This window comes from Mustela nigripes, chromosome 12 (genome assembly GCF_022355385.1).
Source record: "Mustela nigripes isolate SB6536 chromosome 12, MUSNIG.SB6536, whole genome shotgun sequence".
NCBI classification, from domain to species: domain Eukaryota; kingdom Metazoa; phylum Chordata; class Mammalia; order Carnivora; family Mustelidae; genus Mustela; species Mustela nigripes.
The window spans coordinates 133358018-133380645 of record NC_081568.1 but is presented as its reverse complement, the minus strand read 5'-3'; the positions used below and the strand labels follow the sequence as shown (position 1 = coordinate 133380645).

The 22628-nt window shown below is 43.6% G+C and overlaps 1 protein-coding gene and 1 pseudogene across 4 annotated transcripts in view; one reads left to right on the top strand and one right to left on the bottom strand.

Moving 5' to 3' along the window:
- The window catches only part of MCC (MCC regulator of WNT signaling pathway), a 436925-nt gene that overhangs the window by 290765 nt on the left and 123532 nt on the right, over positions 1 to 22628 (top strand). The gene's annotated exons all lie outside the window — the stretch shown is intronic.
- Positions 10657 to 10834, bottom strand: LOC132028018 (ATP synthase membrane subunit K, mitochondrial-like; annotated as a pseudogene).

Genomic DNA, 22628 nt, shown 5'->3' with positions numbered 1-22628 from the left:
TGGGATCATGACCTGAGCCGAAGGGAGAGGCTTAACCCACTGAGCCATCCAGGCGCCCCAATAAATAAAATCTTAAAAATAAAAAATCTTCCTAAGTCACCGCTGAGGGGAATTGCATGGAATCTGCTATGCTGTCTGGTGGCAGATCATTGGGACCTGCACTTTGGCCCTGTCACAAGCCTGCACTGGCTGGAGGGGCAGCGCGGTTACTCGGTAAACACCTTCTGCTGTAGATGGTCACCTCCTCATGGGCTAAACAAGCAAGTTCGTGCTGGGAGCCGGATCTCGGCTAAATGTAGGCACTCCGCGTCCCTTACGGAGCTGGCACGTGAGTACTGGTCTCACTGTGATGGGAAGGGCATCGTAGGTCACAAGTGCTGCAGTAGTTTCCTGTGAGCGTCTCTGTGTAACTTTTGGAGGTCTTACCTTTTGAAGTTGGCGAGTGTCTCATCAATCTTCCACACCTTAACAGAATGCTCAGTGCCTAAGGGTCCCCAGGATATGCATGATAAATAAATTCCTTACACATTTCATTAGCAAAAAGAATGTGTGCACCCATTTAACCGCACCGCACCGCCTGGCTGGGCTGGAGTGCTCTAACAGAAGAACAGACGTGAGGGGCACTTTCATGTAAGCCTTTTGGTAAATGCTAACAGGAGGCAGATGTTTTGTAGGGTGTGCATAAGGCAGTTTAATCCCTCCCATCCTGTGAAAACCTCTTTTAAAGCTCCCCTGATGGAGAAAATGACCTGACAGGTAAGGCGTCCCCCCAGGGGAGGAAGAGCACAGCAGCAATTACTGTAGGAAGACACAGGACTCTTCCTGCAGAGTCCTCTGAGCTGACACAGAGCCCTGGGCAGCTCACTCTGGCTGGATGGTTAGGGGAGAACAGGTGATGCAGAGAGCTGGTCCTGTGGAGAGCACCACATCTGTGAGAGGGCAGTTACAAGCCCCCTGGGCAGGACGGCACACTCAGAATGCACCGGGAGGTGGGGGGGACACTGGCTCGTTCTTCACGGTGACCAGTTTCACGATCTTCTTATTTTTCTGCCGTGTTGGTTTTGGATCTGTGACTTTTACATGCGAAGAGAGGAGCTATCCAGACGGACGAGCTTCGTTTAGGTTTGAGGTCTGCATTTTGCGGTTGACACTGCAAGCCCAGAACCTCTCATCTGTCAGTGCTGTTACCCTTTCCATTCGCTCATACTCCTCCCTTTTGCTGCATCGATTCCAGTGGGCTAGGTATCCTGCAGCTGGGGAAACTGAGGCCCCGAGAATAAAGTTAGATTTGACCCTACTCTTCGGATGGCAGTGTGTAATCAGCATATAGCAAAGGCCACCGTCCATGCTCTCTCATTTGTATTCCATTCTGTAGTTAGAGATGCAAAGGGCTTTCGTTGGATGCTATCAGTTTCATCTTTGGAGTTCATATATGTTATCTCTTAGTAAGTAATGTATATATAATATATGATATGTATAATGTATATTATGCTTAAATACTGACTTCAGTATTAGAAACAGTACAACAGCCAAGCTGAATTCCTTTGGGTCTCTGTGAAAGTGTAGCTCACCAGAACCTATTTCTGAATCCTAATCAGGACATTTCAAGGCTGGTCATGGTTTTTGGACAAATAGTGCTGGTCTCAAATTTGCCGGATACGGTCTTTGAAGAGGCCTGTGTGCATCCAGGCATATTTTGTTAGCAACAGAACCAGGGAAACTGCTTCTTGGGATTCAAAGCTTCCCGTGAAAATCTATTTTTAGGCCTTGTCTAAACCTGGAAACTGTCTAAGTTGTCTTTTTCTGGTGATTTAAATTGAGTTGTCTTTATTAATTTGTCTTTGAGTTCATGAAGACATTTGTTGGTCTTAAACTTAGAGCTTAGAAGAATGCATATAGGTTTTTAGGTCACTGCTACATCAATATAATTTAATCAGTTTGGCTAGTCAAAGCTGTGGCTCTTCAAAATTAGAATTGGCTATTTGGGATTATTTCAGACTAAATTATAAACAGGATTAATGATGGTTTGCAATGTAGAGTGCTGAATGGGGACAGGTAGGACATTATTTCACATAATTCGAATTTTTTTTCTCATTAGAGAAATAATTTTACCCTTCGTTGTAAAATGTAGGAAGTCAGAGAATACTAAAGCCAAAATTACCTAAAATCCTGCATCCAGTTATATTTACCATTTACCTTTTTTTAAAAAAATTAACATATAATGTGTGATTTGCTTCAGGGGTACAGGTCTGTGAGTCTTCGGTCTTACACAGTTCACAGCACTCACTATAGCACATACCCTCCCCAGCGTCCATCACCCAGCCACCCCATCCCTCCCCCAGCCCCTACCCCCAGCAACCTTCAGTTTGTTTCCCCAAGATGAAGAGTCTCTTAACAGTTTGTCTCCCTTTCTGGTTTCCTTTTGTTTCATTTTTCCCTCCTTTCCCCTATGATGCTCTGCTTTGTTTCTTAAATTCTGCGTATCAGTGAGATCCTATGAAAATTGACTTTCTCTGATTGACTTATTACACTTAGCATAATACCCTTTGGCTCCATCCATGTCGTTGCAAGTGGCAAGATTTCAATTTTTCGATGCCTGTGTAATAGTCTAGTGTGTGTTTGTGTCTGTGTGTATATGTATGTATATGTATATGTACGTATGTATATATACCACATCTTCTTTATCCATTTGTCAAGGGACATCTGGGCTCTTTCTATAGTTTGGCTATTGTGGACATTGGCTGTTTAGAAAATATTAAAAGGTAAATGGTAGTGTATAGAGAAAGAAACTGGTCCTCTTGACATTGTTGCTACCCTAACAGGTGCAAATGGGTATTTGTTTTGGGTAAGAAGCGGTGACAGTATAGCATAAGCATTTGCCATGTCTGTCATAGGAATTTTTGTTAAGAAGCTGCTCATGGGCCACTCAGCCCTGCCTGGAAGGTGAAGGAGAAAGAGCCCGCGAACTAGAATACTCTTCTCTCACCAGTGTAGCTTGAACAGGGTTGAAAGCAGAGGGGGGACGTGAAAGAGGAGGAGGGAGTCAGTGGTGCTGTCTGCGAAGAACAGCAAGTGGGTTTGGCGGGTGGGTTCTCTGTGCAGTATAGCCCACAAATCTGAGTCCTACCGTATTTATTTTCCTTCATTAGATTTCCGAACTGGAAGCACTGAACTGAAAACTCGAAATGTATAAGGTTATTAAATTGAAAGCATGGGAGTCAGAGGATGGAAATGAAGAGAAATGAGACCAATAGAGGCATTAGGAAAGAGAAAATGACCAATTCAAAACCAGGTTTGGGGGTGGGGGGGGATGGTAAGCAGTAGAGCTGGGCCAGTGGAGTCTAGAGCCGGCAGCGAAATAGTGCTCAGGGAGGACGGTGTGAGGAGCTATATCTGTGCTGGAATTGGGGGAGGAGGGTGGCAGGCCACCACTGAGCTCATTCTCTGTAGAAGTCTTCTTCAGCTGCACTCGCGAGGTGGGAGTAGAAATATCTAGGAAACACATAGTCCAGCACGCGAAGCTACTTTTCAGAGAATTCAAAACCAAGATGTAGGAATGCGTAGCAGTAGCTTAAGTGAACACCCCGAAGCCCTTGGTTCGGGATGGTATCGGGCTGGGTGTTACATGTGCTAAATCATTGGATACTTGCAGTATGCACGGCCACAGGGCATGGAAGTGACAAATGGTGGAGCTGGGATCTGAACCCAGGTGTGCCTGCACTCTAAGGCCTTGCTCTTGGAAACACCAGCAGCCCTGGGCTCTCGTGCTCCCCAGTGTGAGATGGAAATAGGTGGTATATCCTTGCAGAAGGCTCACGGTTCCTAACGTGGTTGCCAAATTTGAGTAAAATCTTACTGAATTCAGCCACGTCCTTTTTTTTTTTTTTTTAAATTAATGCAAAATGTATTATTAGCCCCAGGGATACAGGTCTTGAATCACTGGGTTTACACACTTAATAGCACTCACCATAGCACATACCTTCCCCAGTGTCCATAACCCCACCCCCCTCTCCCTACCCGCCTCTCCCCAGCAACCCTCAGTTTTGTGAGATTAAGAGTCTTTTATGGTTTGTCTCCCTCCTGATCCCATCTTGTTTCATTTATTCTTTTCCTACCCCCAAGCCCCCCACGTTGTCTCTCTACTTCCTCATATCAGGGAGATCATATGATAGTTGTCTTTCTCCGATTGACTTATTTCGCTAAGCCTGATACCCTCTAGTTCCATCCATGTCCTCGCAAATCAGCCACCTCCTTTTGTCTTTTAGAGAACTTGCATACAATTAATTAGTAAATGAGGCACTACATTAACTTCTGAGATCAATGGAATCCAACTGGCCTTAATTTAACAAAATCCTGCATCTACAGTTTTTCAAGTCTTAAAAGGAGCACAGTGGCAACCCGAAACCCTTGAACCGGGCGTGGGAAGAGTTTCCCTCGGATTCGTGAGGAGTCCAGAGCCAGTCACTTCAGAGTCCTGAGCATGGCCCTGAAGTAGCTCGTGTTCCTAACAGCCAAAGTACTTGTCTCTTAACAGCACTGGAGAAGACAAATGTACCTAGTGCTCGGCTGCAAATGGATTAAAGCAGTGTTGATCCTCATCTGTCAGAACAATTAACGGGAGTAAAATACTTGCCCTACTTAAAGCAGATGGAGGGGGAGGGGAGAGGAGCCAGGGAAAAGGGGAGGTCGCTCTGTACTACTGTTCATAAGATTAATGTTGCTCTGTGGGCAGAGAGAGCACTGGATTTATTTTCTGAACATTACATGGATTTACAGGGATGTCAGTTATTGCTGAAAGCACAGACTGTGTTCTTAAGGAGTCTCTGTAGGGTACTGAATGAGGCACAGAAGAGGTGTGGGGGTGGGGAGTGGCACGTGAGATATATAGCATCTTTAACAGTAAAGTACGACTTGTTGACCATTTGTCCTCTGATTTTTAAACTCTGTTAAATCCAAGGCTTAACAGTAGCACAGCTTCTTAGAGGATGTATAAATATTGTTACAAGTTTGTTTTTTGTTTTTTTTTTGTTTTTTTTTTTGTTTTTTTTTTGATAAATAGAATGGACAGACACAGGACTGTAGTGACTAGAGACGATAGCTCTGTGTTTTCAGGGAGACTTGAGATGCCCTCTGCCTTCCACAAGGACTGGATCCATGCTACCAGGGTGGGAGGAAAAGAAAACAGCATATTAATTAAGAATGAGACCTCCAGGAGGATTTTATTATTCCTCGACAGTGGAAGTGGAATGGGAAGATTGTTGAGGTTAGCACAAGAATGATAGAAGATGACAGTTGTGTGAGGAAGAATATTTACATGAGTGCTGCATCAAATTTTAATTATAGGAAGCCCACTGAGGAAGGCAGCAGGCTGTTGGCGGAAATTCAGCCATCCCTGCTAGGATCGGACGTGGGGGTGAGAAGGGAGTATTATGGGGTGACCGCCGGCTGTGGGCAGATTGGGTAGAGATCATATTATTCCTTTGGTTATGCTCCCCACAGTGTTCCTCATAAATAAATATTCTGTCCTGGTAGCTGCTCCTCCCCTGTTATGCTCTTCTTCTTGCCTGCTAGTCCCTCAGTTACTGGAAGTTCAGAGTCCTCTGCTGTCAGTCACGGCTTTCATGTTTCAATGAGATACTTAGCCATCTTGCTAGAAGAGCTGCTGGGTGCTGAGATGTCAAGATGGTCCTCTCACCACTGGGATGTTGTCTTTCTGAACAGGGACAGCAGAAAGGCAGCACCATATTTAACTGAGGACCACGAGTAACTCTGGTATTGCTCTTCTCAGGTCTTTCCAGAACATACTCTAAGTTGCGCCTTGCCTGTCTGAATCCCTGCTTCTTCTCTGAGCAGCATCTCTTCCTTCCTCTGGTCTTTGTCACTACTGAAATGGGAAAAAAATTAACTCTGTTCTGATTTGGAAAAAAAAAGTGTACATATAAACATTTTTTATATGTGTTATATTTTTTAAATTAGTAAAGATCAGAAATTTCCTGTATATGATTGAGAAAATTGAGTATTTCCTTGATAACATTTACTCAGTCATTAAAAACATATGAAGACGCTACACCCACTTAGGAAAATCTATACAAGATAACAGTAAATGAGCAATGTATGTACACTATGATTATAGCCATTAAAAACACACACACACATGGTTAAAAAATGGAAAGGACCATAGAGAAATCTAATAGCTGATGTAATTGTGGTTTTCAAAATGTAATTTTTAATTTCTTTATATAAAGTAGTTTTAAAGGTAAAGTATATTTAATCTTAACATTGTTCATAATCCCAAGCAGGCTTACATAATTGACTTTAATGCTCACGTTTGTTCTGCAATTGTGTGGCCGACACACAAACTTCTAGCTGTAGGTTTTCCATCCCTGTGCATCTCAGAGGCTTTATGGCTTCCCTGGCCACTGCCAGAAGTCCACACTGTGTCATTGTGCAAGTCCCACGAGGGCCCTCCAATGCCCGGTTAACCTTCCCATAGTTCTCATTCCCCCAAGCAGGGGAACTGAGTAATACTAATCTCTACCATACACACATTCCATATTTGCTGTGTGCCATGTACAGTGATGGGTGTTGTAAACCAGTCAGACACAGTCCTGTTCCTCAGGGGGATCTAGAGGAGGAGACCCAAGAAATGGAGCCACTGGGTAGTGAGGTAAATGCCGCGGTAGGAAGGAGGAAGGGCACATGGGAGTGGGGCCCCCCAGGACTCAAGAAGACCTTTCAGAAACCACCCTAGTGAGATGTGCGGTTAAGTGGCACAGGGTGGGAGGCAGGGGTTGCGACGTACCTGGAGAACTGCCATCCGTTCAATATGTCCAGAGAACATAGATTTGGGGCAGGGAGGGAAGGGTGTGGTTCTTAGGCCAGATTGAGAAATTCGGACTCTACCTAAGAGCAAAGGAAAGTCACTGAAGGATTGTTGCCGTTTTATAGTGATCTTTTAGCAAGAGAAGTGACACGCAATACTCAGAATTGCATTTAGAGTGTCGGCTCTGGCTTTGGAGAGCAGTTGGGAGAGAAGGCCAGAGGCAGCAGAGCCCAGTAAAGCACGGTTGCTGCCATCCAGTGGAACAACAGCACGCTCAGTTAGAATGGGGATAGCGGGCATGGGGAGGAGCAAACAGTTTCCCGAATGACTTACCAGGTAAGATCAACAGGAACTAGTGGTAAGAGTGAGGAGCAGGGAGGAAGAATTCAAAAAAGAATGCCCATGTCTCTGGCATAGGCAAAAAGGCACGAAGAACCTGGCTCATTGGGTTGAAGCAGCCAGCAGGCCAGCACGGTGATGGGGGGCATGGGTTGACTTTGCGAGGGAAGAAGACAGGTTGAGTTTGGAAGGGGGTGAGCTTATCCCTGGACACAGAGGTCTGCTGGCAGCTGGATGTACAGGTCTGAGGTACAGGAGAGCTGTCACCAGGGCTGCTAGGTTTGAGATCAGTGTTTCACTTGTGTGTGAGGCCTGTGGTAGAGAGGCAACAGATGTCATTCACCCTGAGAATTCTGCTGACAATAGTAGTTTTTGGAATTGCACGTGCCAGCTGAGCATGCAAGAAGGAACTTTTCAGATTTGAGAGTTCTCTATTAGCTGTTGCGCGCAGAGCACAGTCCCCTCACTCTTGCCGCTGGTGCCGGGCTGTTGCTGCAATCCTTCAGAAAGAACCTAGCCTGAGCCCAGCCTTCCATCTCTATTGTTGTAACCGCCTTATTTTTACATGGCATTTTAATATACAACAAAAGGGAATTGGGGAATTATTTCTCAGAGATCCAAAGCACTTACCTGTTACAACAAACACTTTTTGTTGTGAGGTGGAGAAAATAGAATTATCTCTTTACTTTTCTAATGGATACTTGAACTTGATTTTTTTTTTTTTTTTTTTTTTTTTTTTTTTTTTTTTAATGGCAAAATCAGCTCCTTGAAAATCAGCACAGGATGTGGCCAACAGACTTGAAAGTGTTTCGCTCCTGCTGTTAGGAGTAGGAATAGGAATGGGGGCAGGAAAAAAGGGAGTATTTAATGCGGTGGTTTTTAAACTTGGTTTGCTTTTTCTTTCCTTTTTTGAGTCTAGACCTATGCTGATCCTAACAACCGAATTTTATTTAGTGATTCATGGGTCAAGAACTTCAGGTTGAAAACATGAAAAATACTCTAGGAATAGTTGACTGGGGACTATTTTATCTCTTTCTTAGGGTTAACTATATTTTAGAGTATATTCTAAGGACTGTCATGTGATCTTTAATTTATTCCCCAGTTACTCAAATTTGCCATTTCATACAACCTCCTTAATATTTTCCTGAGCAGGTTGAACAAGGCTTTCAAAAGTCAAATAAATTATGGTGGATATAACCTCATCTCTACTTCTCTGTCACTGCTTCCCCTGCAGTTTGAGTGGCTAATTGAACACCAACTATAGTAATCTGATTTGCATTTTCCCTGTCAAATGTGCCACTCTGTGAATAGCTAAATTAACTCAGTCTTCCTGGAATATACCCAAATGTTGAGAACCATTTAGGACTTTTCAAAATCATTTGGTCTATTAGCTCTGTCTTAAGATAAGCAGAATAAATGAGTCCCTGAAATCAAAGGGAAACTAATTGTAGAACCTCTTTCCAGCTTTGAGTCATCAAAGCTTGGCTGTCTCAAGTATGTTCTAATGGGGTTCATTATTTTGTTTGTTCTACATTTGATAATTCTGAGATAATTTTACATTTGCATTGTTAATATCCATTTTTCAAAATTTGTTGATATGTCTATTTATTTTCAAGAATAATAATTTATTAGCCTTCCCTTTCGAGGCACAAAAGCTATACTCGCCCATTTTAACAAGTCAAAATACCATGGAAGCATTGCATGCAAAAGCCAACTCTGTCTCTTTGCCTCCATGTATATCCATCTTCCTCCTTAACTAATGCATGTTAACAACTCACTGTTTATTCTTCAGTACCCATCTATGCTCATATATACAAATACGGAAAACATCTTTATGGAAAAAGATCAGACTGTCTGCATCCTTCTTTAACTCCTTTCAGACTTACCAATATATCATGGTTTTCTAACATCTCCAGTAGATCTCATTCTTCCTCAAAGCTGCAAAATATGGATATGCCAGTTTATTTATTCGCTCCCTTGTAGATGAGCAGTCTCTGTTTTGCTTGTTTAGTTCAATGTCATTATTACATTGCTATAGTATCTTTGTAAATAGATCCTAAAACTAGTAAATGAAGTCAAAAGAGATACTTCCTAGATATCCTAAATAATGCAAGTGATCCTTCACATCATTCCTTCCAGCGTCCACCAGCTGGTTGATTTTTCTTAGTTGAGTCCCTTCACCAAGGTATTGGGAAGAAAGAATGGGTCAGGAGCCCTGAGTCAGGTCATCTTTTGGACTCAGGTTGCTTCTCTCTCTACCCACCCATGTCCTGAGCCCTTATTCTTTAAATGTCTTTAATCTTTCTTAGCATTGGCTCCAAGGACTCCCCTCTCCCCCGACCAGGACTTTTTAAAAGCAGTTTGCTGACCACTCTACTCCTCCATGGCAATGATATAAAGGGGACCCCACTCTAGTAAAGTTTCTATAGTTTTCAAGCATAAATTCCTACTCTGTGGTTTTAGTCCATCTTCGTATATCCCAGTGTTACCCTCTTCTTTCTTTTGCCCTTTGTGTCACTATTGCAGTAATTTATGGAGGTTTCCATCTTTGGATTTATTATGCCATTGATCAGAGTTTGGCGCAGTGGCCTGAAAGTCCCTTGTACACCTTTGCTACAAGGGCATTCAGAGTTAGAGTGTTGTTTTAGCCATTTCGGGTTAGAGAGACTTTACCAAATAAGATACTCACGACAAAAAAAAAAAAAAAAAAAAAATTCTGGGCCACTTGGATTTCATTCATTCATTAACTATATGTGTGCTTGCCCTGGAATAGCTGCTGGGAATAAAATACTCTTAGGGAAAAACAGGCATGTGTTTGTCCTCGAGGAATTTGTGTCTGGATTAAGGAGAGCCACTACATGTTTTTAGCAGGCTTGCACATGACTCACTGACTTTGGGGGTGGAGATGGGGAGAGTGAAAGTTTAATGTTTAATGTTCTCATCCAAGCCCTATGTGATTTAAAAAAAAAAAAAGAAAAATCTTCATGGTGATTTTATCCAAAGAATAAATAGCTAAAATATTTTTGAAAAACAAACGGGATGTTTTAATGTAACATTAAACATTAAAATACCGTCATTTAAAATAGCATAAAGAGGATTTTGTTGTATCATAGTGGCTGCAATAAGAACCGTAGGGGTTTAATTATTTAGTAGTACTAGGACAATTGTTAAGTAAAAACAAATTTGGATTGGTAATTTATGTAATAAAATTCCATATGGGATAAAGGTTTTTAAAATGACCATATTTTAAAAAATGAAGAAAATGTAGGTAACTCTGACTAGAGTAGAGAAGAAATTTTTGAATAAACGGGGAAAAAATCTGTGAAGAAGATTTATGGAGACAACTTAATAATATAAAACATAGATGCAAAAAATGCTATATAATTTTTTTTCAAGTTCATAATTTATTGTACAAATTGAGTATCACATGATGAGTTGACATTAGCTTCTCCAGGCATGGGAACTTAACAGATGGGGTACAGGTTAAAATCCATTTATGTTGCTTTCACAGCTGTTATTTTTTTAGACCTTAACTTGAAGTATGATCTGATACTTCAGTGCCTCCATATGTGGCCAGTACACACAATTCATTCTACCTGTGAGAGTATAAGAATTGAAATATTTTTTGATACCAGTCAAATGGGTTTGGGCATCAATTTCTGGACCTGCCATGATTTCAGTCTTACAGAAGGCACCAGTTCTGCCCAAAAATGCTATATAGGTTAAAAGGTGAACAGAACAGTCAACTAAGAAAGAATAACTTCAAATACATATGGTGAAAGATGAGTATCTATAATACCCTTCAAACTCTAAGAAGTCAACATCCTGCCAAAATGGGCAAAGAACATGAACAGGCAATTAGGAATGTAAAGCCATATGTCTAATAAACTTAGGGGGAAAAAAACCTAGCCTCAAATAATCAAGGAAACAGACAAAAATCATTTTGGAACCATATTGGCAGAAGGAATTTTTACATGGTCTATCTAGATTTGCTGGAAGTAAAGCAAAATAGATATACCTGGCAGAAGTATATACTGCAGTAGCTTTTCCTCAGCTTTTGTGAGGGAAGCAACTTCACATTCAGAGGCTTTGGACAAATAATTCTATTTACAGGAATATGCCTAATGTTCTTCACTGCAGCATTATACAACCAGGGAAATTGTTCACACATCCAGTAACCAGTTGTTGGTTAAATTATGATATATCCAGCACATAGGTAATGACATCAAGATAGAACAGATGTCCATGAGTGAAGTCTTCTTTCTTGTAGGTTTCCTCTGGGATCTGTCAATGTTTAGGAGGTGTAGAGAAAGAGCAGATTCTTACATTTGCCACCTCTGGTCCTTTTTATGCCAACAAGATTACTTAGGAAGCTTTGTACATGGAAAGTAAAGATTTCTGAGCTCTAAACCTACAGGAAGTATGTGACCACATATGGAATGAACGGAAGATGAAGGCTATTCTGTATCCACATGAATTGCTGAAGAAGCTATAATCACCTCCAAAACCTTACCTGGGCTATTAAATAATCTGAAAGAGATGATAGTGACACTTGAGATGTTTACCTGTGTTGTTTTGTGGTCATATAGGCAGAAACTGCACCATTGAGCTCTGAATCCTGTTTCATTTGTAAGTGGAATTTGGTCATCAGTATTAAGTCAGGCACCTGGATTGTTTGAACTGAATTATGTTCATTTGGTATGAACGCAATGGTACATGTCTCTGTTGTCTTCCACTCATTGACTGGAGAAAAGTATCCTGTGTGTTTTCATATAGAATCCTTTCCGTAAATAATAATTCTTTTCTTTCTAATGTTCCCACAGTGCCTGAAGTCCATCTGCCACATTTGAGTAGCTTTCCATTTTTATTTTCTCAGGCCAAATTTCAGCTGATGGTAGATCGATCATGGAGGTAGGGAAGGGAGGGCCTTCCTTAGGCGGGGCTTCCGACAACAGTGTCAGTTACCGCCAAGTTCCATGGCTCCTCAGTTGACAAACAGATCTCTCTGAAATGCTTTGTGCCTTGAAACCTCACAATTTCTGGAGAATTCCTTCCCGATGGCTGCTGCTTTTCTTGGAGACTGCCCAAAAACCACTATGAAATGATAGGGGATATAGAGCCACTGATTACATTTTCTGGGTAAAGGGGGTTTCTGCCTTCTGCTTGTCTGTGCATTTTTGCCCTTGTTAGCTAACTGTGAGACAGGACCCTAATACATTTGGGGGCAGGAATGCAAACTAATTGGTACTCAAGTGATGAAACCACTCTACTTTCTGTGCTTCCTTTAGTCTCCAGAGTTAAGAAAATGGCTTCCTGTCCGATAGGAGATTACCTTGGACCATGCCGTGGTTACAGCTTGCAGAATTTGTCTCGGGAGCTTCTTGGTGGATATATGAAGTTGTGATAGGATGTTTTGTGTGAAAGCAGATATCTGAGTGAACTTGCAGGAACTCACTTTCTGTGATTCATTGAGGTCATGGCCAAATGCCCAGACAGAGCAGAAATGCTCCGCAGGAGCACCTGACATGTTTGAAGCCACAGCTTTAGCGGCGGTCATTCCCAATACTTCAGTGAAGTGTCCATTCAGAATTCAGAGTTGCCAGTGTGGGGGTCAGACACCTTTACTTTGCTGTAGGAGACCTGACTTCAGGAGACTCCTATTAGCATAACCATATGGCACGTAATTTGGCAATATGTGGATCCTGACCCTCAAACTTCAAGTCTCGTCCTTAAGATCCCTTCTCCTTCATGCTCTTTGGTGAAACAGAACACCTCAGAGGTGCTCGCTTACACTGTAACCTCTGACTTCATTAGCAAAGAGGCTGTTGTCCACGTCACTTCTTTGCAGACTCTATGACAAAGGCAACGTAAAGTGTGTGAGAGATGAATTTTGAAGAACCAAGTAGGAGGAGTTAAATATAAAAGTCAGTAAATACTCCGCTTGAACTATATCCTGTAACATTTTTATGGTGCTTGTGACCTATAACCTTTATCTAAACATTTTCCTCTCTCCCCAGTATCTGTGGGATGTGGATATGGTGAATATTAGCTTCCACAGCACAGATAAGCAACAGGAGGGGTGGGGGGTAGATAGAAGTTGGGCCCTGAGGTACTTGAGTTATAGGCACACACAAAAAGCAGTGAGCTTCCCATCATTCATGTGGCTATGTTTCATCAAATTTTCAGCAATGTGGCTTCCTGCCCAAGAGGTGGGAAAATTGCACATTGCCCAATCCTACAAGAGAAGGATGTTTCTGTCCTAGGGTAGAAATAAAGTACGTTGACAGAAAGGAGGAGGGGAAAAAAATGAAAGAAATAACAGGACCAGGTACAGCCTGGGGCTCCACTTGTCCTTCTTTAAAAGAAGTAGTTGCTGGAAGGCAAGAAAGAAAAAAATTAATATGCATGCTACATTAATTATTTCCTGCCATGAAGACCAGCCTGTCCATGATCCTGCGCTTTCAAAAAAATTTTTTTTGTGTGCAATTTATTTAAAAAAATTCCTCATTTTAGTGGAGATGTGGGATAGATCCTTCTCATTCTATCGTGGTAGCTATAGCCAAGGTAGTATGCACTTGTCCTCCCCAGAACAAAGTGCATTATTTAACCAAAGTGAAGTTGGGCAATGTATAAATGCTGGGGAGGATCGCATGGTATCATTTATGCCTGTCTCCCAAGCAGTGTGCTTTGCTGACTAGTCCCCGAATTGCCTCTTGCTGCCTGAATAGCTACTATTAAAGAAATGAGGCATTTTGTTTTCCAGACAGCCCTCTGATTGTTCCCTACACTCACACAGGAGTGCCTGGCTGCAGAGCTTTCTATTTTTCTTCTAGGTCATCCCACAGCAGTTCAAAAGGTGATCTGTCATGGGGAGGAGGGCAAGTCAATGCATTTTAAGAAACCCGCCCTTGTGTCTCCCCGTGGCCAGAATGTGACCTGCACGGAATATCTGAACTTGAACATGAACCCCCTTGGCTCTGCACCTGAGCCATTCGACCAGGTCTGAATGAGAGAATTCTTTTTTTTTTTTTTTTTTTAAGATTTTATTTATTTATCAGAGAGAGGGGGAGAGAGCGAGCACAGGAAGACAGAATGGCAGGCAGAGGCAGAAGTAGGCTCCCTGCTGAGCAAGGAGCCCGATGTGGGACTCGATCCCAGGACGCTGGGATCATGACCTGAGCCGAAGGCAGCTACTTAACCAACTGAGCGTCCCGAGAGAATTCTTTTTTGAGAACAACCTCAAGCTGTTTCTTAGTCCACAACTCAATTCCACCCAATTACCTAAGTACCGTGTGCTTCTGGGAGGGGGTGGGGTCGGCCTTAGAGGAGATGAGGCGAGATGAAGGCTTCGACACATCTAGCTGCAGGAGTGATCCTGCAGGAAGTCTTTCAAATGGCACCTTTTTGGGGGGAAAAAAAAATGGAGGTATAATTGATAGACAACCTTATTTATGTTAGCTTCAGGTGTAAAATATACAATATTTGTATATTGAAAAATGATCAGCACCATGTCTAATTTAACACCTGTGATCACACATGACTATGGAGTGTTTTTTTCTTGTTATGAGAACTTTTAGGCTCTCCTTTCTTAGCAACTTTTAAATATGCACTACAGCTTTGTTAAGGACAGTCACCATGCCGTGCGTCACGTCCCCGGGACTTCATTTATTTTATAACCGGACGTTTGTCCCTTTGGACTCCCTCCTCCCATTTCACCCATCTCCTGCCCCACTCTCTCCCCTCACTCTGGCACCCACCAGTCTGTTCTGTGCATTTGTGAGCTTGGTTGTGGTTCTTTTTTTTTTTTTTTTTTCCTCCCCTCCCAATTTTTTTTTTTTTTTTTATAACCTATAATGCTAATTCTCATCATGATTCTCTCCTTATTTCCCTTGTTCCTTTCTCCTTCTGGATTTCCTGGCTTCCTTCAGAACTAATGGCTGCCTTCATGTATATAGCATGTTCATTTTAGTTTTCCTTCCCTTTGTCCTTTGGACTGAATTCTTTTCCCCTTTCCTTCTTCCCTTCTTGTCTACAGAACCACAAAAGCGATGCAAAATCAGTATCCTCCTTCTCCTTCAGGCATCTGGGATGGTGGGACAATTCCAGAATTTCCTTAGGGGGAGGACTCGGGATGCTCTGGGGCCGGGGACTGGGGAGGGGGAGGCACAAGGGGCCTCGCCTTGTCTCTTTTCTTGGCCAACTTCTATTAGCTGCTTACAGGAGAGCTGATGGGTATTCTGGGGGCTGAAGCCTGCCTAAGTTATTGTTACTAGTCTAACCCAAACTCCAGGAGTCTTTTATTTATTTATTTATTTATTTTTAAAAAATATTTTATTTATTTATTTGACAGAGATCACAAGTAGGCAGAGAGGCAGGCAGAGAGAGAGGAGGAAGCAGGCTCCCCGCGGAGCAGAGAGCCCGACGTGGGGCTCGATCCCAGGACCCTGGGATCATGACCCAAGCCGAAGGCAGAGGCTTTAACCACTGAGCCACCCAGGCGCCCCAAGGAGTCTTTGCTTTGTAGACTTAAAAGGATAAAATGCAGTACGTAGAATTAGCATTGCCAAGTCTTTGGTGCCTGTGTTGCTCTCACCTCTCTCGCTCTAGTCCTTTGTCCTCTTCCCTATTCCCCATCCACTAAGAGGGCTTCATAAAAAACCACAGACACAGAAGAGAAGCTTGGGTTGCTGTGGCCTGCACCCTATTCAAACTTGGAGATTTGGAATTCCAGAAACCGCAAGAGTTCTGTGCATATGGTATATTCTGGAATTTAAACTCACCGTAGGCGAGGTCTGCTTTATATTAGCATCTTTCCTAGCATAGCTTTATCCTTCTGTGTACTCTATTAAGGTATTTCTGGGGAAATCACTTAACGTATGGGGCATGGCTGATCTTTTTTTAAAAGTTTTTTTTTCCTTAAAACATACATGAATAACTGTTTTTGTCCCAAAAATGCAGTGGGAGAAAGAAATGCATGTTTTTTCAGAAGGTTTCAAAGAACAGATCATGTAAAGCACTGGTCTGAATGTATATGAAGATACTCTTACCATCTGGAATTTATTAGGAAAAAAAGAACACATATTCAGTGAAACTGTAACAGTCCATATTTCAAGTTATCAATTCCTTAAGGCTCCCAGCTCCCGTGTTGAAGTGAGCGTCTACTACACCCCGTATAAGCTCCAGATTGGCTTGCCGGGACTTGTCCGAGGCTTAATGCACACTGGGCATGTGAAATGACTAGAGGAAAGTCACCTTAACCTTGTTGCTCTACAAGCTGGAGAGTTCCAGCTCTGTGAGTCCACAGGAAATGATTTGAGATGTTCCCACTTTTTTTTTGTGAGCATGAATCTGTTGCTCAAAAGAATGTAAAATCTGGAATGAGGCAGGTTAACTTTGTAATTTTGAAAAAGAATGCCGAGACAGGAGGCAATTTCTGAATAATTTTAGTTTCTTTTGAGATGTGAATTGAAAGGGCAAACCGATGCCATACGTTAGGCGTGTCTGCCCCAGGAGAAATTGCTTTAAAGCTAGAAAGGGAGGTTAGATCTCTTTCATTGTGATTGGCGGGGAGAGTTCTCTGTACCTTTTACACCCTGTTATTGTGGGAGAGGGGGAGCTCTTCCTTGATGTATCAATCGTTTTAAATACCTGGTTCCGGGGTGCCTGGGTGGCTCAGTCATGAAGCATCTGCCTTCCGCTCAGGTCATGATCCTGGGGTCCTGGGATCAAGCCCCGCATCGGGGTCCTTGCTTAATGCGGAACCTGCTTCTCCCTCTGCCATTCTCCCTGCTTGTGTTCCTTGTCTCACTGTCAAATAAATAAAATCTTTAAAAAAAAAAAAATGACTGCACTCTTTAAAAAAAATTAAATAAATATATACCCAGTTCCAATGCAGTCATTTTGTGGCTAGCTCTGGCCCTTGTGGGTGTGTCAGTGCCCTAGTTCTTAGGCCAAAGTGTAGCAGGCAACTGAAGCCCGCAGATTCCCCGCTCCTGTAGATGCACTCGCTATCGCTGTTTGGTTTTTGTGTTTTTGTTTTTGTTTTTGAAACCCAGCAAGCCCCAGAAAGCGTACTTCGAGGGGCCTGTGCGTCCCTGGAAATCACCTCCGTGTTCCTTTGGCACATGAAGAGAAGTGTGCTCCATGATCACTCTGTGTGTTGACTCACTTTGTTTGGCCCCCAGCTCATCTGCTGGCGTAAAATGAGAGAAGCGTCAGACTGGAATGAATTTCCAGAGGCTGTAGACTGATCCCCCCAGGCTGTGCTGCACCCCCACGAGCCCTGAGAGAGGAGGCTCGCCCCCTGTCTCGAAAGGGTTTCCCGGAGCGGAATTCCACAGCCACTGGGGCACCTGCCAAGAAGCTTCCATTCACGGGAGACCTTGGGAGCAAACCCGGGTCCCTGTGCCAAAACGTAAACTCCTCATGTCGGGCTGTATATGCTGGGGACTCTCCGTGGGAGAACGCCTCCGAGGCCTGTCAGCTCGTGCCCATTTGCCTTCATCCTTCTTGCCTCGGAGCTAAATAAGCCCATTTCACATTGGTGATCGTTTCCGGGGAGCCCAGAACTAAGCTCAGAATTTCTTTTATAAAATGATGCCCGGGATCGAGATGGATGGGAAGATGATCTCGCAGGGTCTTTTGATGTGTCGTCCTGTTGATCCGTCTCGGGACAGTGTTTGCATCTGAAGGACGATAACCCCAGCACAGTTTTAGAATTAGCATTCCAGAATTGGGGCTGCACAGAGCAAGGCATTCCAGCCTCTAAGGAAATTGCGTCTAAATATCAGGCAAAATCTTGCTCACCTTCTCCCCTCCCTTCCCGTGTTGAGTCCTACGCCCGGTGATGATGGGCAGCGTCCATTTCTTTAGCCGTGAAGCTCAGCTTTAATAGTTGGAGTAAATTCTGGATTTCGTAATGTTGAAACTGCAGTATTGCTAGTCGCTGCTAGATGTAGGCTTTCCTTGGACATTTTTGTCTAGGCTGAAAATGTTTCATTCTTTTTTTTTTTTTTTAAAGATTTTATTTATTTATTTGACAGAGAGAGATCACAAGTAGGCAGAGAGGCAGGCAGAGAGAGAGAGAGGAGGAAGCAGGCTCCCTGCTGAGCAGAGAGCCCGATGCGGGACTCGATCCCAGGACCCTGAGATCATGACCTGAGCCGAAGGCAGCGGCTTAACCCACTGAGCCACCCAGGCGCCCCGAAAATGTTTCATTCTTAAACAGCCTAGGAATCTTTAATACTTTTTCTGCTCAGTGCCTTTCTGCTCCCAAGAAACAAAAAAAGGGGACTTTAGGGAATTTTTGTCGGCATTCTAGTACCTGTCTACAAGGAGGTAGGAGGGCAAAGGGTATTGGGGAGGGGGTAGACCATGCAGGAAAGTCAGAAAGTCAAAGGTCAGGAATCCTCCTGTTTGGGTATGGCGTGTTTGACCTAATGATCAGGCAGGCTTCTTGGGTTTGGGAAAACCAGGCACTTTGTCCCCTGTACGCATAGGAGGAATTCAGTTTGCAAGTGAACCTATGTGATGGGATGAAAGCAGTGCCCTATCCAAAACACGTGATGAAGGAACAGCTTACTTCTGGGAGGCCCTGTGGTAAAATAAAACCTCCCCACCTCCTAGGCAACCAGATAGTTGGTCTCTGTCCATATCATTCAGCTAAGTCCAGAAACATGCTTGGGTATGTTGCGAGCCGTGCCTTCTTCCCTGGAGGCTCCTTCCTTTTGAAAAAGTCAGAGACAACTCACAATGCCCAGAAGAACATTTCTTTCATCAGCCCTCTGGTATGGCCTCCTCTTTATCCTTTCTGCTGCTTGGCTCCCACGTGGTTAGAGAAGCCCCAGGACAGCAGAAGGGCAGAGATGAGCAGTGCTTCAGGAGAGCTCACGTTGCCCTGAGCTCCCCTGCCTGTGGCCGGCGGGGTCTGCCACCATCCCCGCTGTACTTTATTCGTTTCAGCGTGAGTCGGGGAACAGAGGGGCCAGGAAAGGGGAGTAAACCCATAGGAGAGAAAATCTTCCAGGTGTCAGTGGTGAAAAGTGTTCCTTGTAGGTTAGAGCAGGGGGGGAGGGGGAAAGGGAAACTTTGTTGATTCATGCTAAACTGTGATGGACCTGTTGGAATTCCCATTGTGTTGTGGTTTCTAGAGGCAAAGCAGGAGGGCAGGGTGCCTTTGAAGGACAAGGGCTCCTTACAGGAAAGGAACAGGAATGCTGTCAAGCTCGACTCAAACCACAGTGTTTGATTCTAGTCTGTGGCTCACTTACTTGCTTGTGTCCTAGCATTCAGCTGCAATTCTGACATCTTTGTGATTTGGCAAGGGATTGTGCAACACTCACCGAGCCCCTGCCAGGCGAGCTCTGGCAGATGGGGTGGGGGGCACCCCTGCCTCGGGAGGTGAAGGGCTCACTTATATGCACGGGGGTCGTCTGGGTTCGTCTGGCCCTGCCCTTCACCTGCGCTGTGGTTCCTCCCTTCCAGCGCTGGGTGAGTACAGGGGAGCTCACCGAAACTCCCTTCTGGTGCCAGTGGCTTTTCCAGTTTGTGCAGCAGAGCTAGAAACCCTCTGGTGCTGGGCACCATCGAACTCTGCAATCTTGACTCCTCCGGTTCTTTCCCTTGGCCCGTGCTGGATCGTGGGATCTGAGGACCTGCGACGCCAATACGCATAGCCGGTGACGTGCTATAATGGTAAACGGGATAGGTCAGCCTGGGAGTTTGGGGTTTCAAGTACTAGGAAAACTGTGCCCCTGATTGTTATCTGCATAATGAAGTAATAATAGCTCCCATCTTGTCGGTGAGAATTCAGTGCAACCCATATAAGGCCATTGGCATGGTCTCTGGCTTATAGGAAGTGTGCTGGCCAGATTTCATCGGGAGTGCTGGGCTTGGTCTTAGGTAGTACTTATCAAAAGGAACATTGACATGCTGGAGAGAGCACTGAGGGATAGAGGATCGGTCTAGAGATTTGTTGATGGGGAGGGGTTGTTTACGATATAGTGAATTACCCAGAGAGGCAGAAGTATAGAAGAGAGTACTACAGTAAACATACTCTTTTGCATAAGCCCTTTTAAGTATATTTACACGTAGAAAAATGTCTCACAGATACTTGTGAGTGGTATAATCTCTAGGTGGTGGGGTTAAAGATAATATAAATTCTTTGATCCAAATTTTTAAGTTTTCTCAATTTATCCATGTAATAAATACCGTCTGGACCATCACAGGGCAGGCTCCGCTCCGTTCCTCTTGTGCGTTGGCTGTATCCCCGGAATCTTGACTCATCTGCCTTCTGGGAATTCATAGTCTCATGGGGGAAATGGGTCAGCAAAAAACCTATATGTTACATTGTCCGGTAGTAACAAGTGTTACAAGAAATAAAGAGGAGTAAAAGGTGGGTGTGGGGTAAGGGAGAGGGAAAAATTGTTCCAGGGGGCTGTTGGGGATGGTGGGAAGCAATCTGAGTGACCTGAGAGAATGAAATCGTGATTGCCAGGTTAATTGTTATATACATTTCTTTATTTTATTGACAACATAGTATATTATTATGCATATCGTGCAATTCATTCAACTAATTTTTTTTTTCTACCATCATGAACAGATCTTGTGCACATCCCTGTCCACAGTGCCTTGTGTCTTCTTAACATTCAGATCTATTTTCATGAAAGTTAATTTTGGGGTCACTGTATATGTCCCGCTGGGTTCTTGATCATCTCTTACCTTGTGATACGAGGAGTCAGGGTGTCGGGGGTGGGCAGGGAACACAAACGAGGGTGGGCGCGAGGCTAGTCCAGTTGCTGGGCTGTTGAGGACTCGTGTGTTTACATGCTCTCCTGCAGGGGCAGCCACGGCATGGGAGCCGTGGATTCTGTGGCACAAGCTCAGAGACTGAGGATACATTTCTGTGATTAATGTGCTCTAGGCCTCAGTGTGATGAGTCATTCTGACTGCTTAATCAGGGTTTGGGAAAACAGGAAGACACAATAGTTACCATCATTGTTTGCAAAGGCTCAATTTTATCTTCACGCTTTTTAGCCAGCTCAACACATGACATGATGATCACGATAATTAAGGTGATGAGGGTCATTGTGGCTCATGTTCTGCCAGGCGGCACTGTGCTCAAGTGATTTACCTGTAGTGTGTTCATTTAATCTTTACAGCTCTGTATGGTTGGATATGGTTCCCATTTTACAGGGTGAATAAACTGAGGTTTGGAACATTTTAACAGTTTACCCAAGGCTGAACCTGGTGTACTCAAGTCTGGGGTTTGGTTTGTTTTTGTTTTGTGTTAAGCCTATGCCTTTCATTATGAAACAATATTTTGGCCATTTTTTTCTCTCTCCCATTTTCTTCCTTTTCAAGGAACAAGGTAATCCTGGTTGGGGCTAGTATGGGCTGGGTTAGGTGATTTGGAAAGGAGAGGAGATTCAGACCTTTTCTCTTTCGCTGAATGCACTGTTTTCTGAACAATCAGCAGGACCCCTGATGGGAGAGAATATTGGAGCCCATTTGAAATGTGTGTCTCCCGCTCTTTCCTGTTGCTTAGGATTAGATGTACTAGGGAGTATAAAATGGTCCGTCAGTCAGTAGCCCGTGGTGAGGAGGGAGAAGTCCGTGCCTTCTGCTTGTGCCTTCACTGAAATGAGAACTTGTTTATGACATCAAACCCTTGAAAGGGATTATCTTTAAATGTAATTCATATTTTAAAATGATTTTAATAGTTGAGGAGGCATTTAAAAATGACCATCATGGGGCACCTGGATGGCTCAGTGGGTTAAGCCTCTGCCTTCCTTCACCTCAGATCATGATCCCAGGGTCCTAGGATGGAGCCCCGAGTCAGGCTCTCTGCTCAACGGGGAGCCTGCTTCCCCACACCACCCCCTCCCCCACCACCTGCCTCTCCACCTACCTGTGATCTCCATCTGTCAAATAAATAAAATCTTTAAAAATAAATAAATATGACCATCTTGAATATTTCAGTGGTCAGCATCTTAGCTGTCTCCTGTGCTCTAATGAATAAAGTCTGAAAGCACATGCCTTGCATCTGGGGTACTTACAAATTTCACATGTGTGTATGTGTGTGTTAATACATGCATATGTGTATAAGTATCTGTGTATGTATCCACACAAACAGTCCTAAATCTTCCGTTGTTTCCCCACGAAAAAGCACTCTTTCATCCAGTGGAAAGCAGTATCCTTCCAAAGCAATCCCAACTATTGCTGTAAACGTACCTTGTCCTCTGCTGATCTGCAGAGTTTACTGACTGTTTCACCATTAAAGGTACTTGGTTTCCCTAGAACAGGGAATTCGATACCTGCTAAATTGGATTAATATAAAAATTTATGAACAATGCAGGCCTTATCAGGGAACTCTTTTCCTCCTGTTCATATAATTATCTGTGGGAGTCTCTGCCTCAGGGATCACATCAGTATTTAGCACACGCTGAAATATTCATGTCCTCTGATT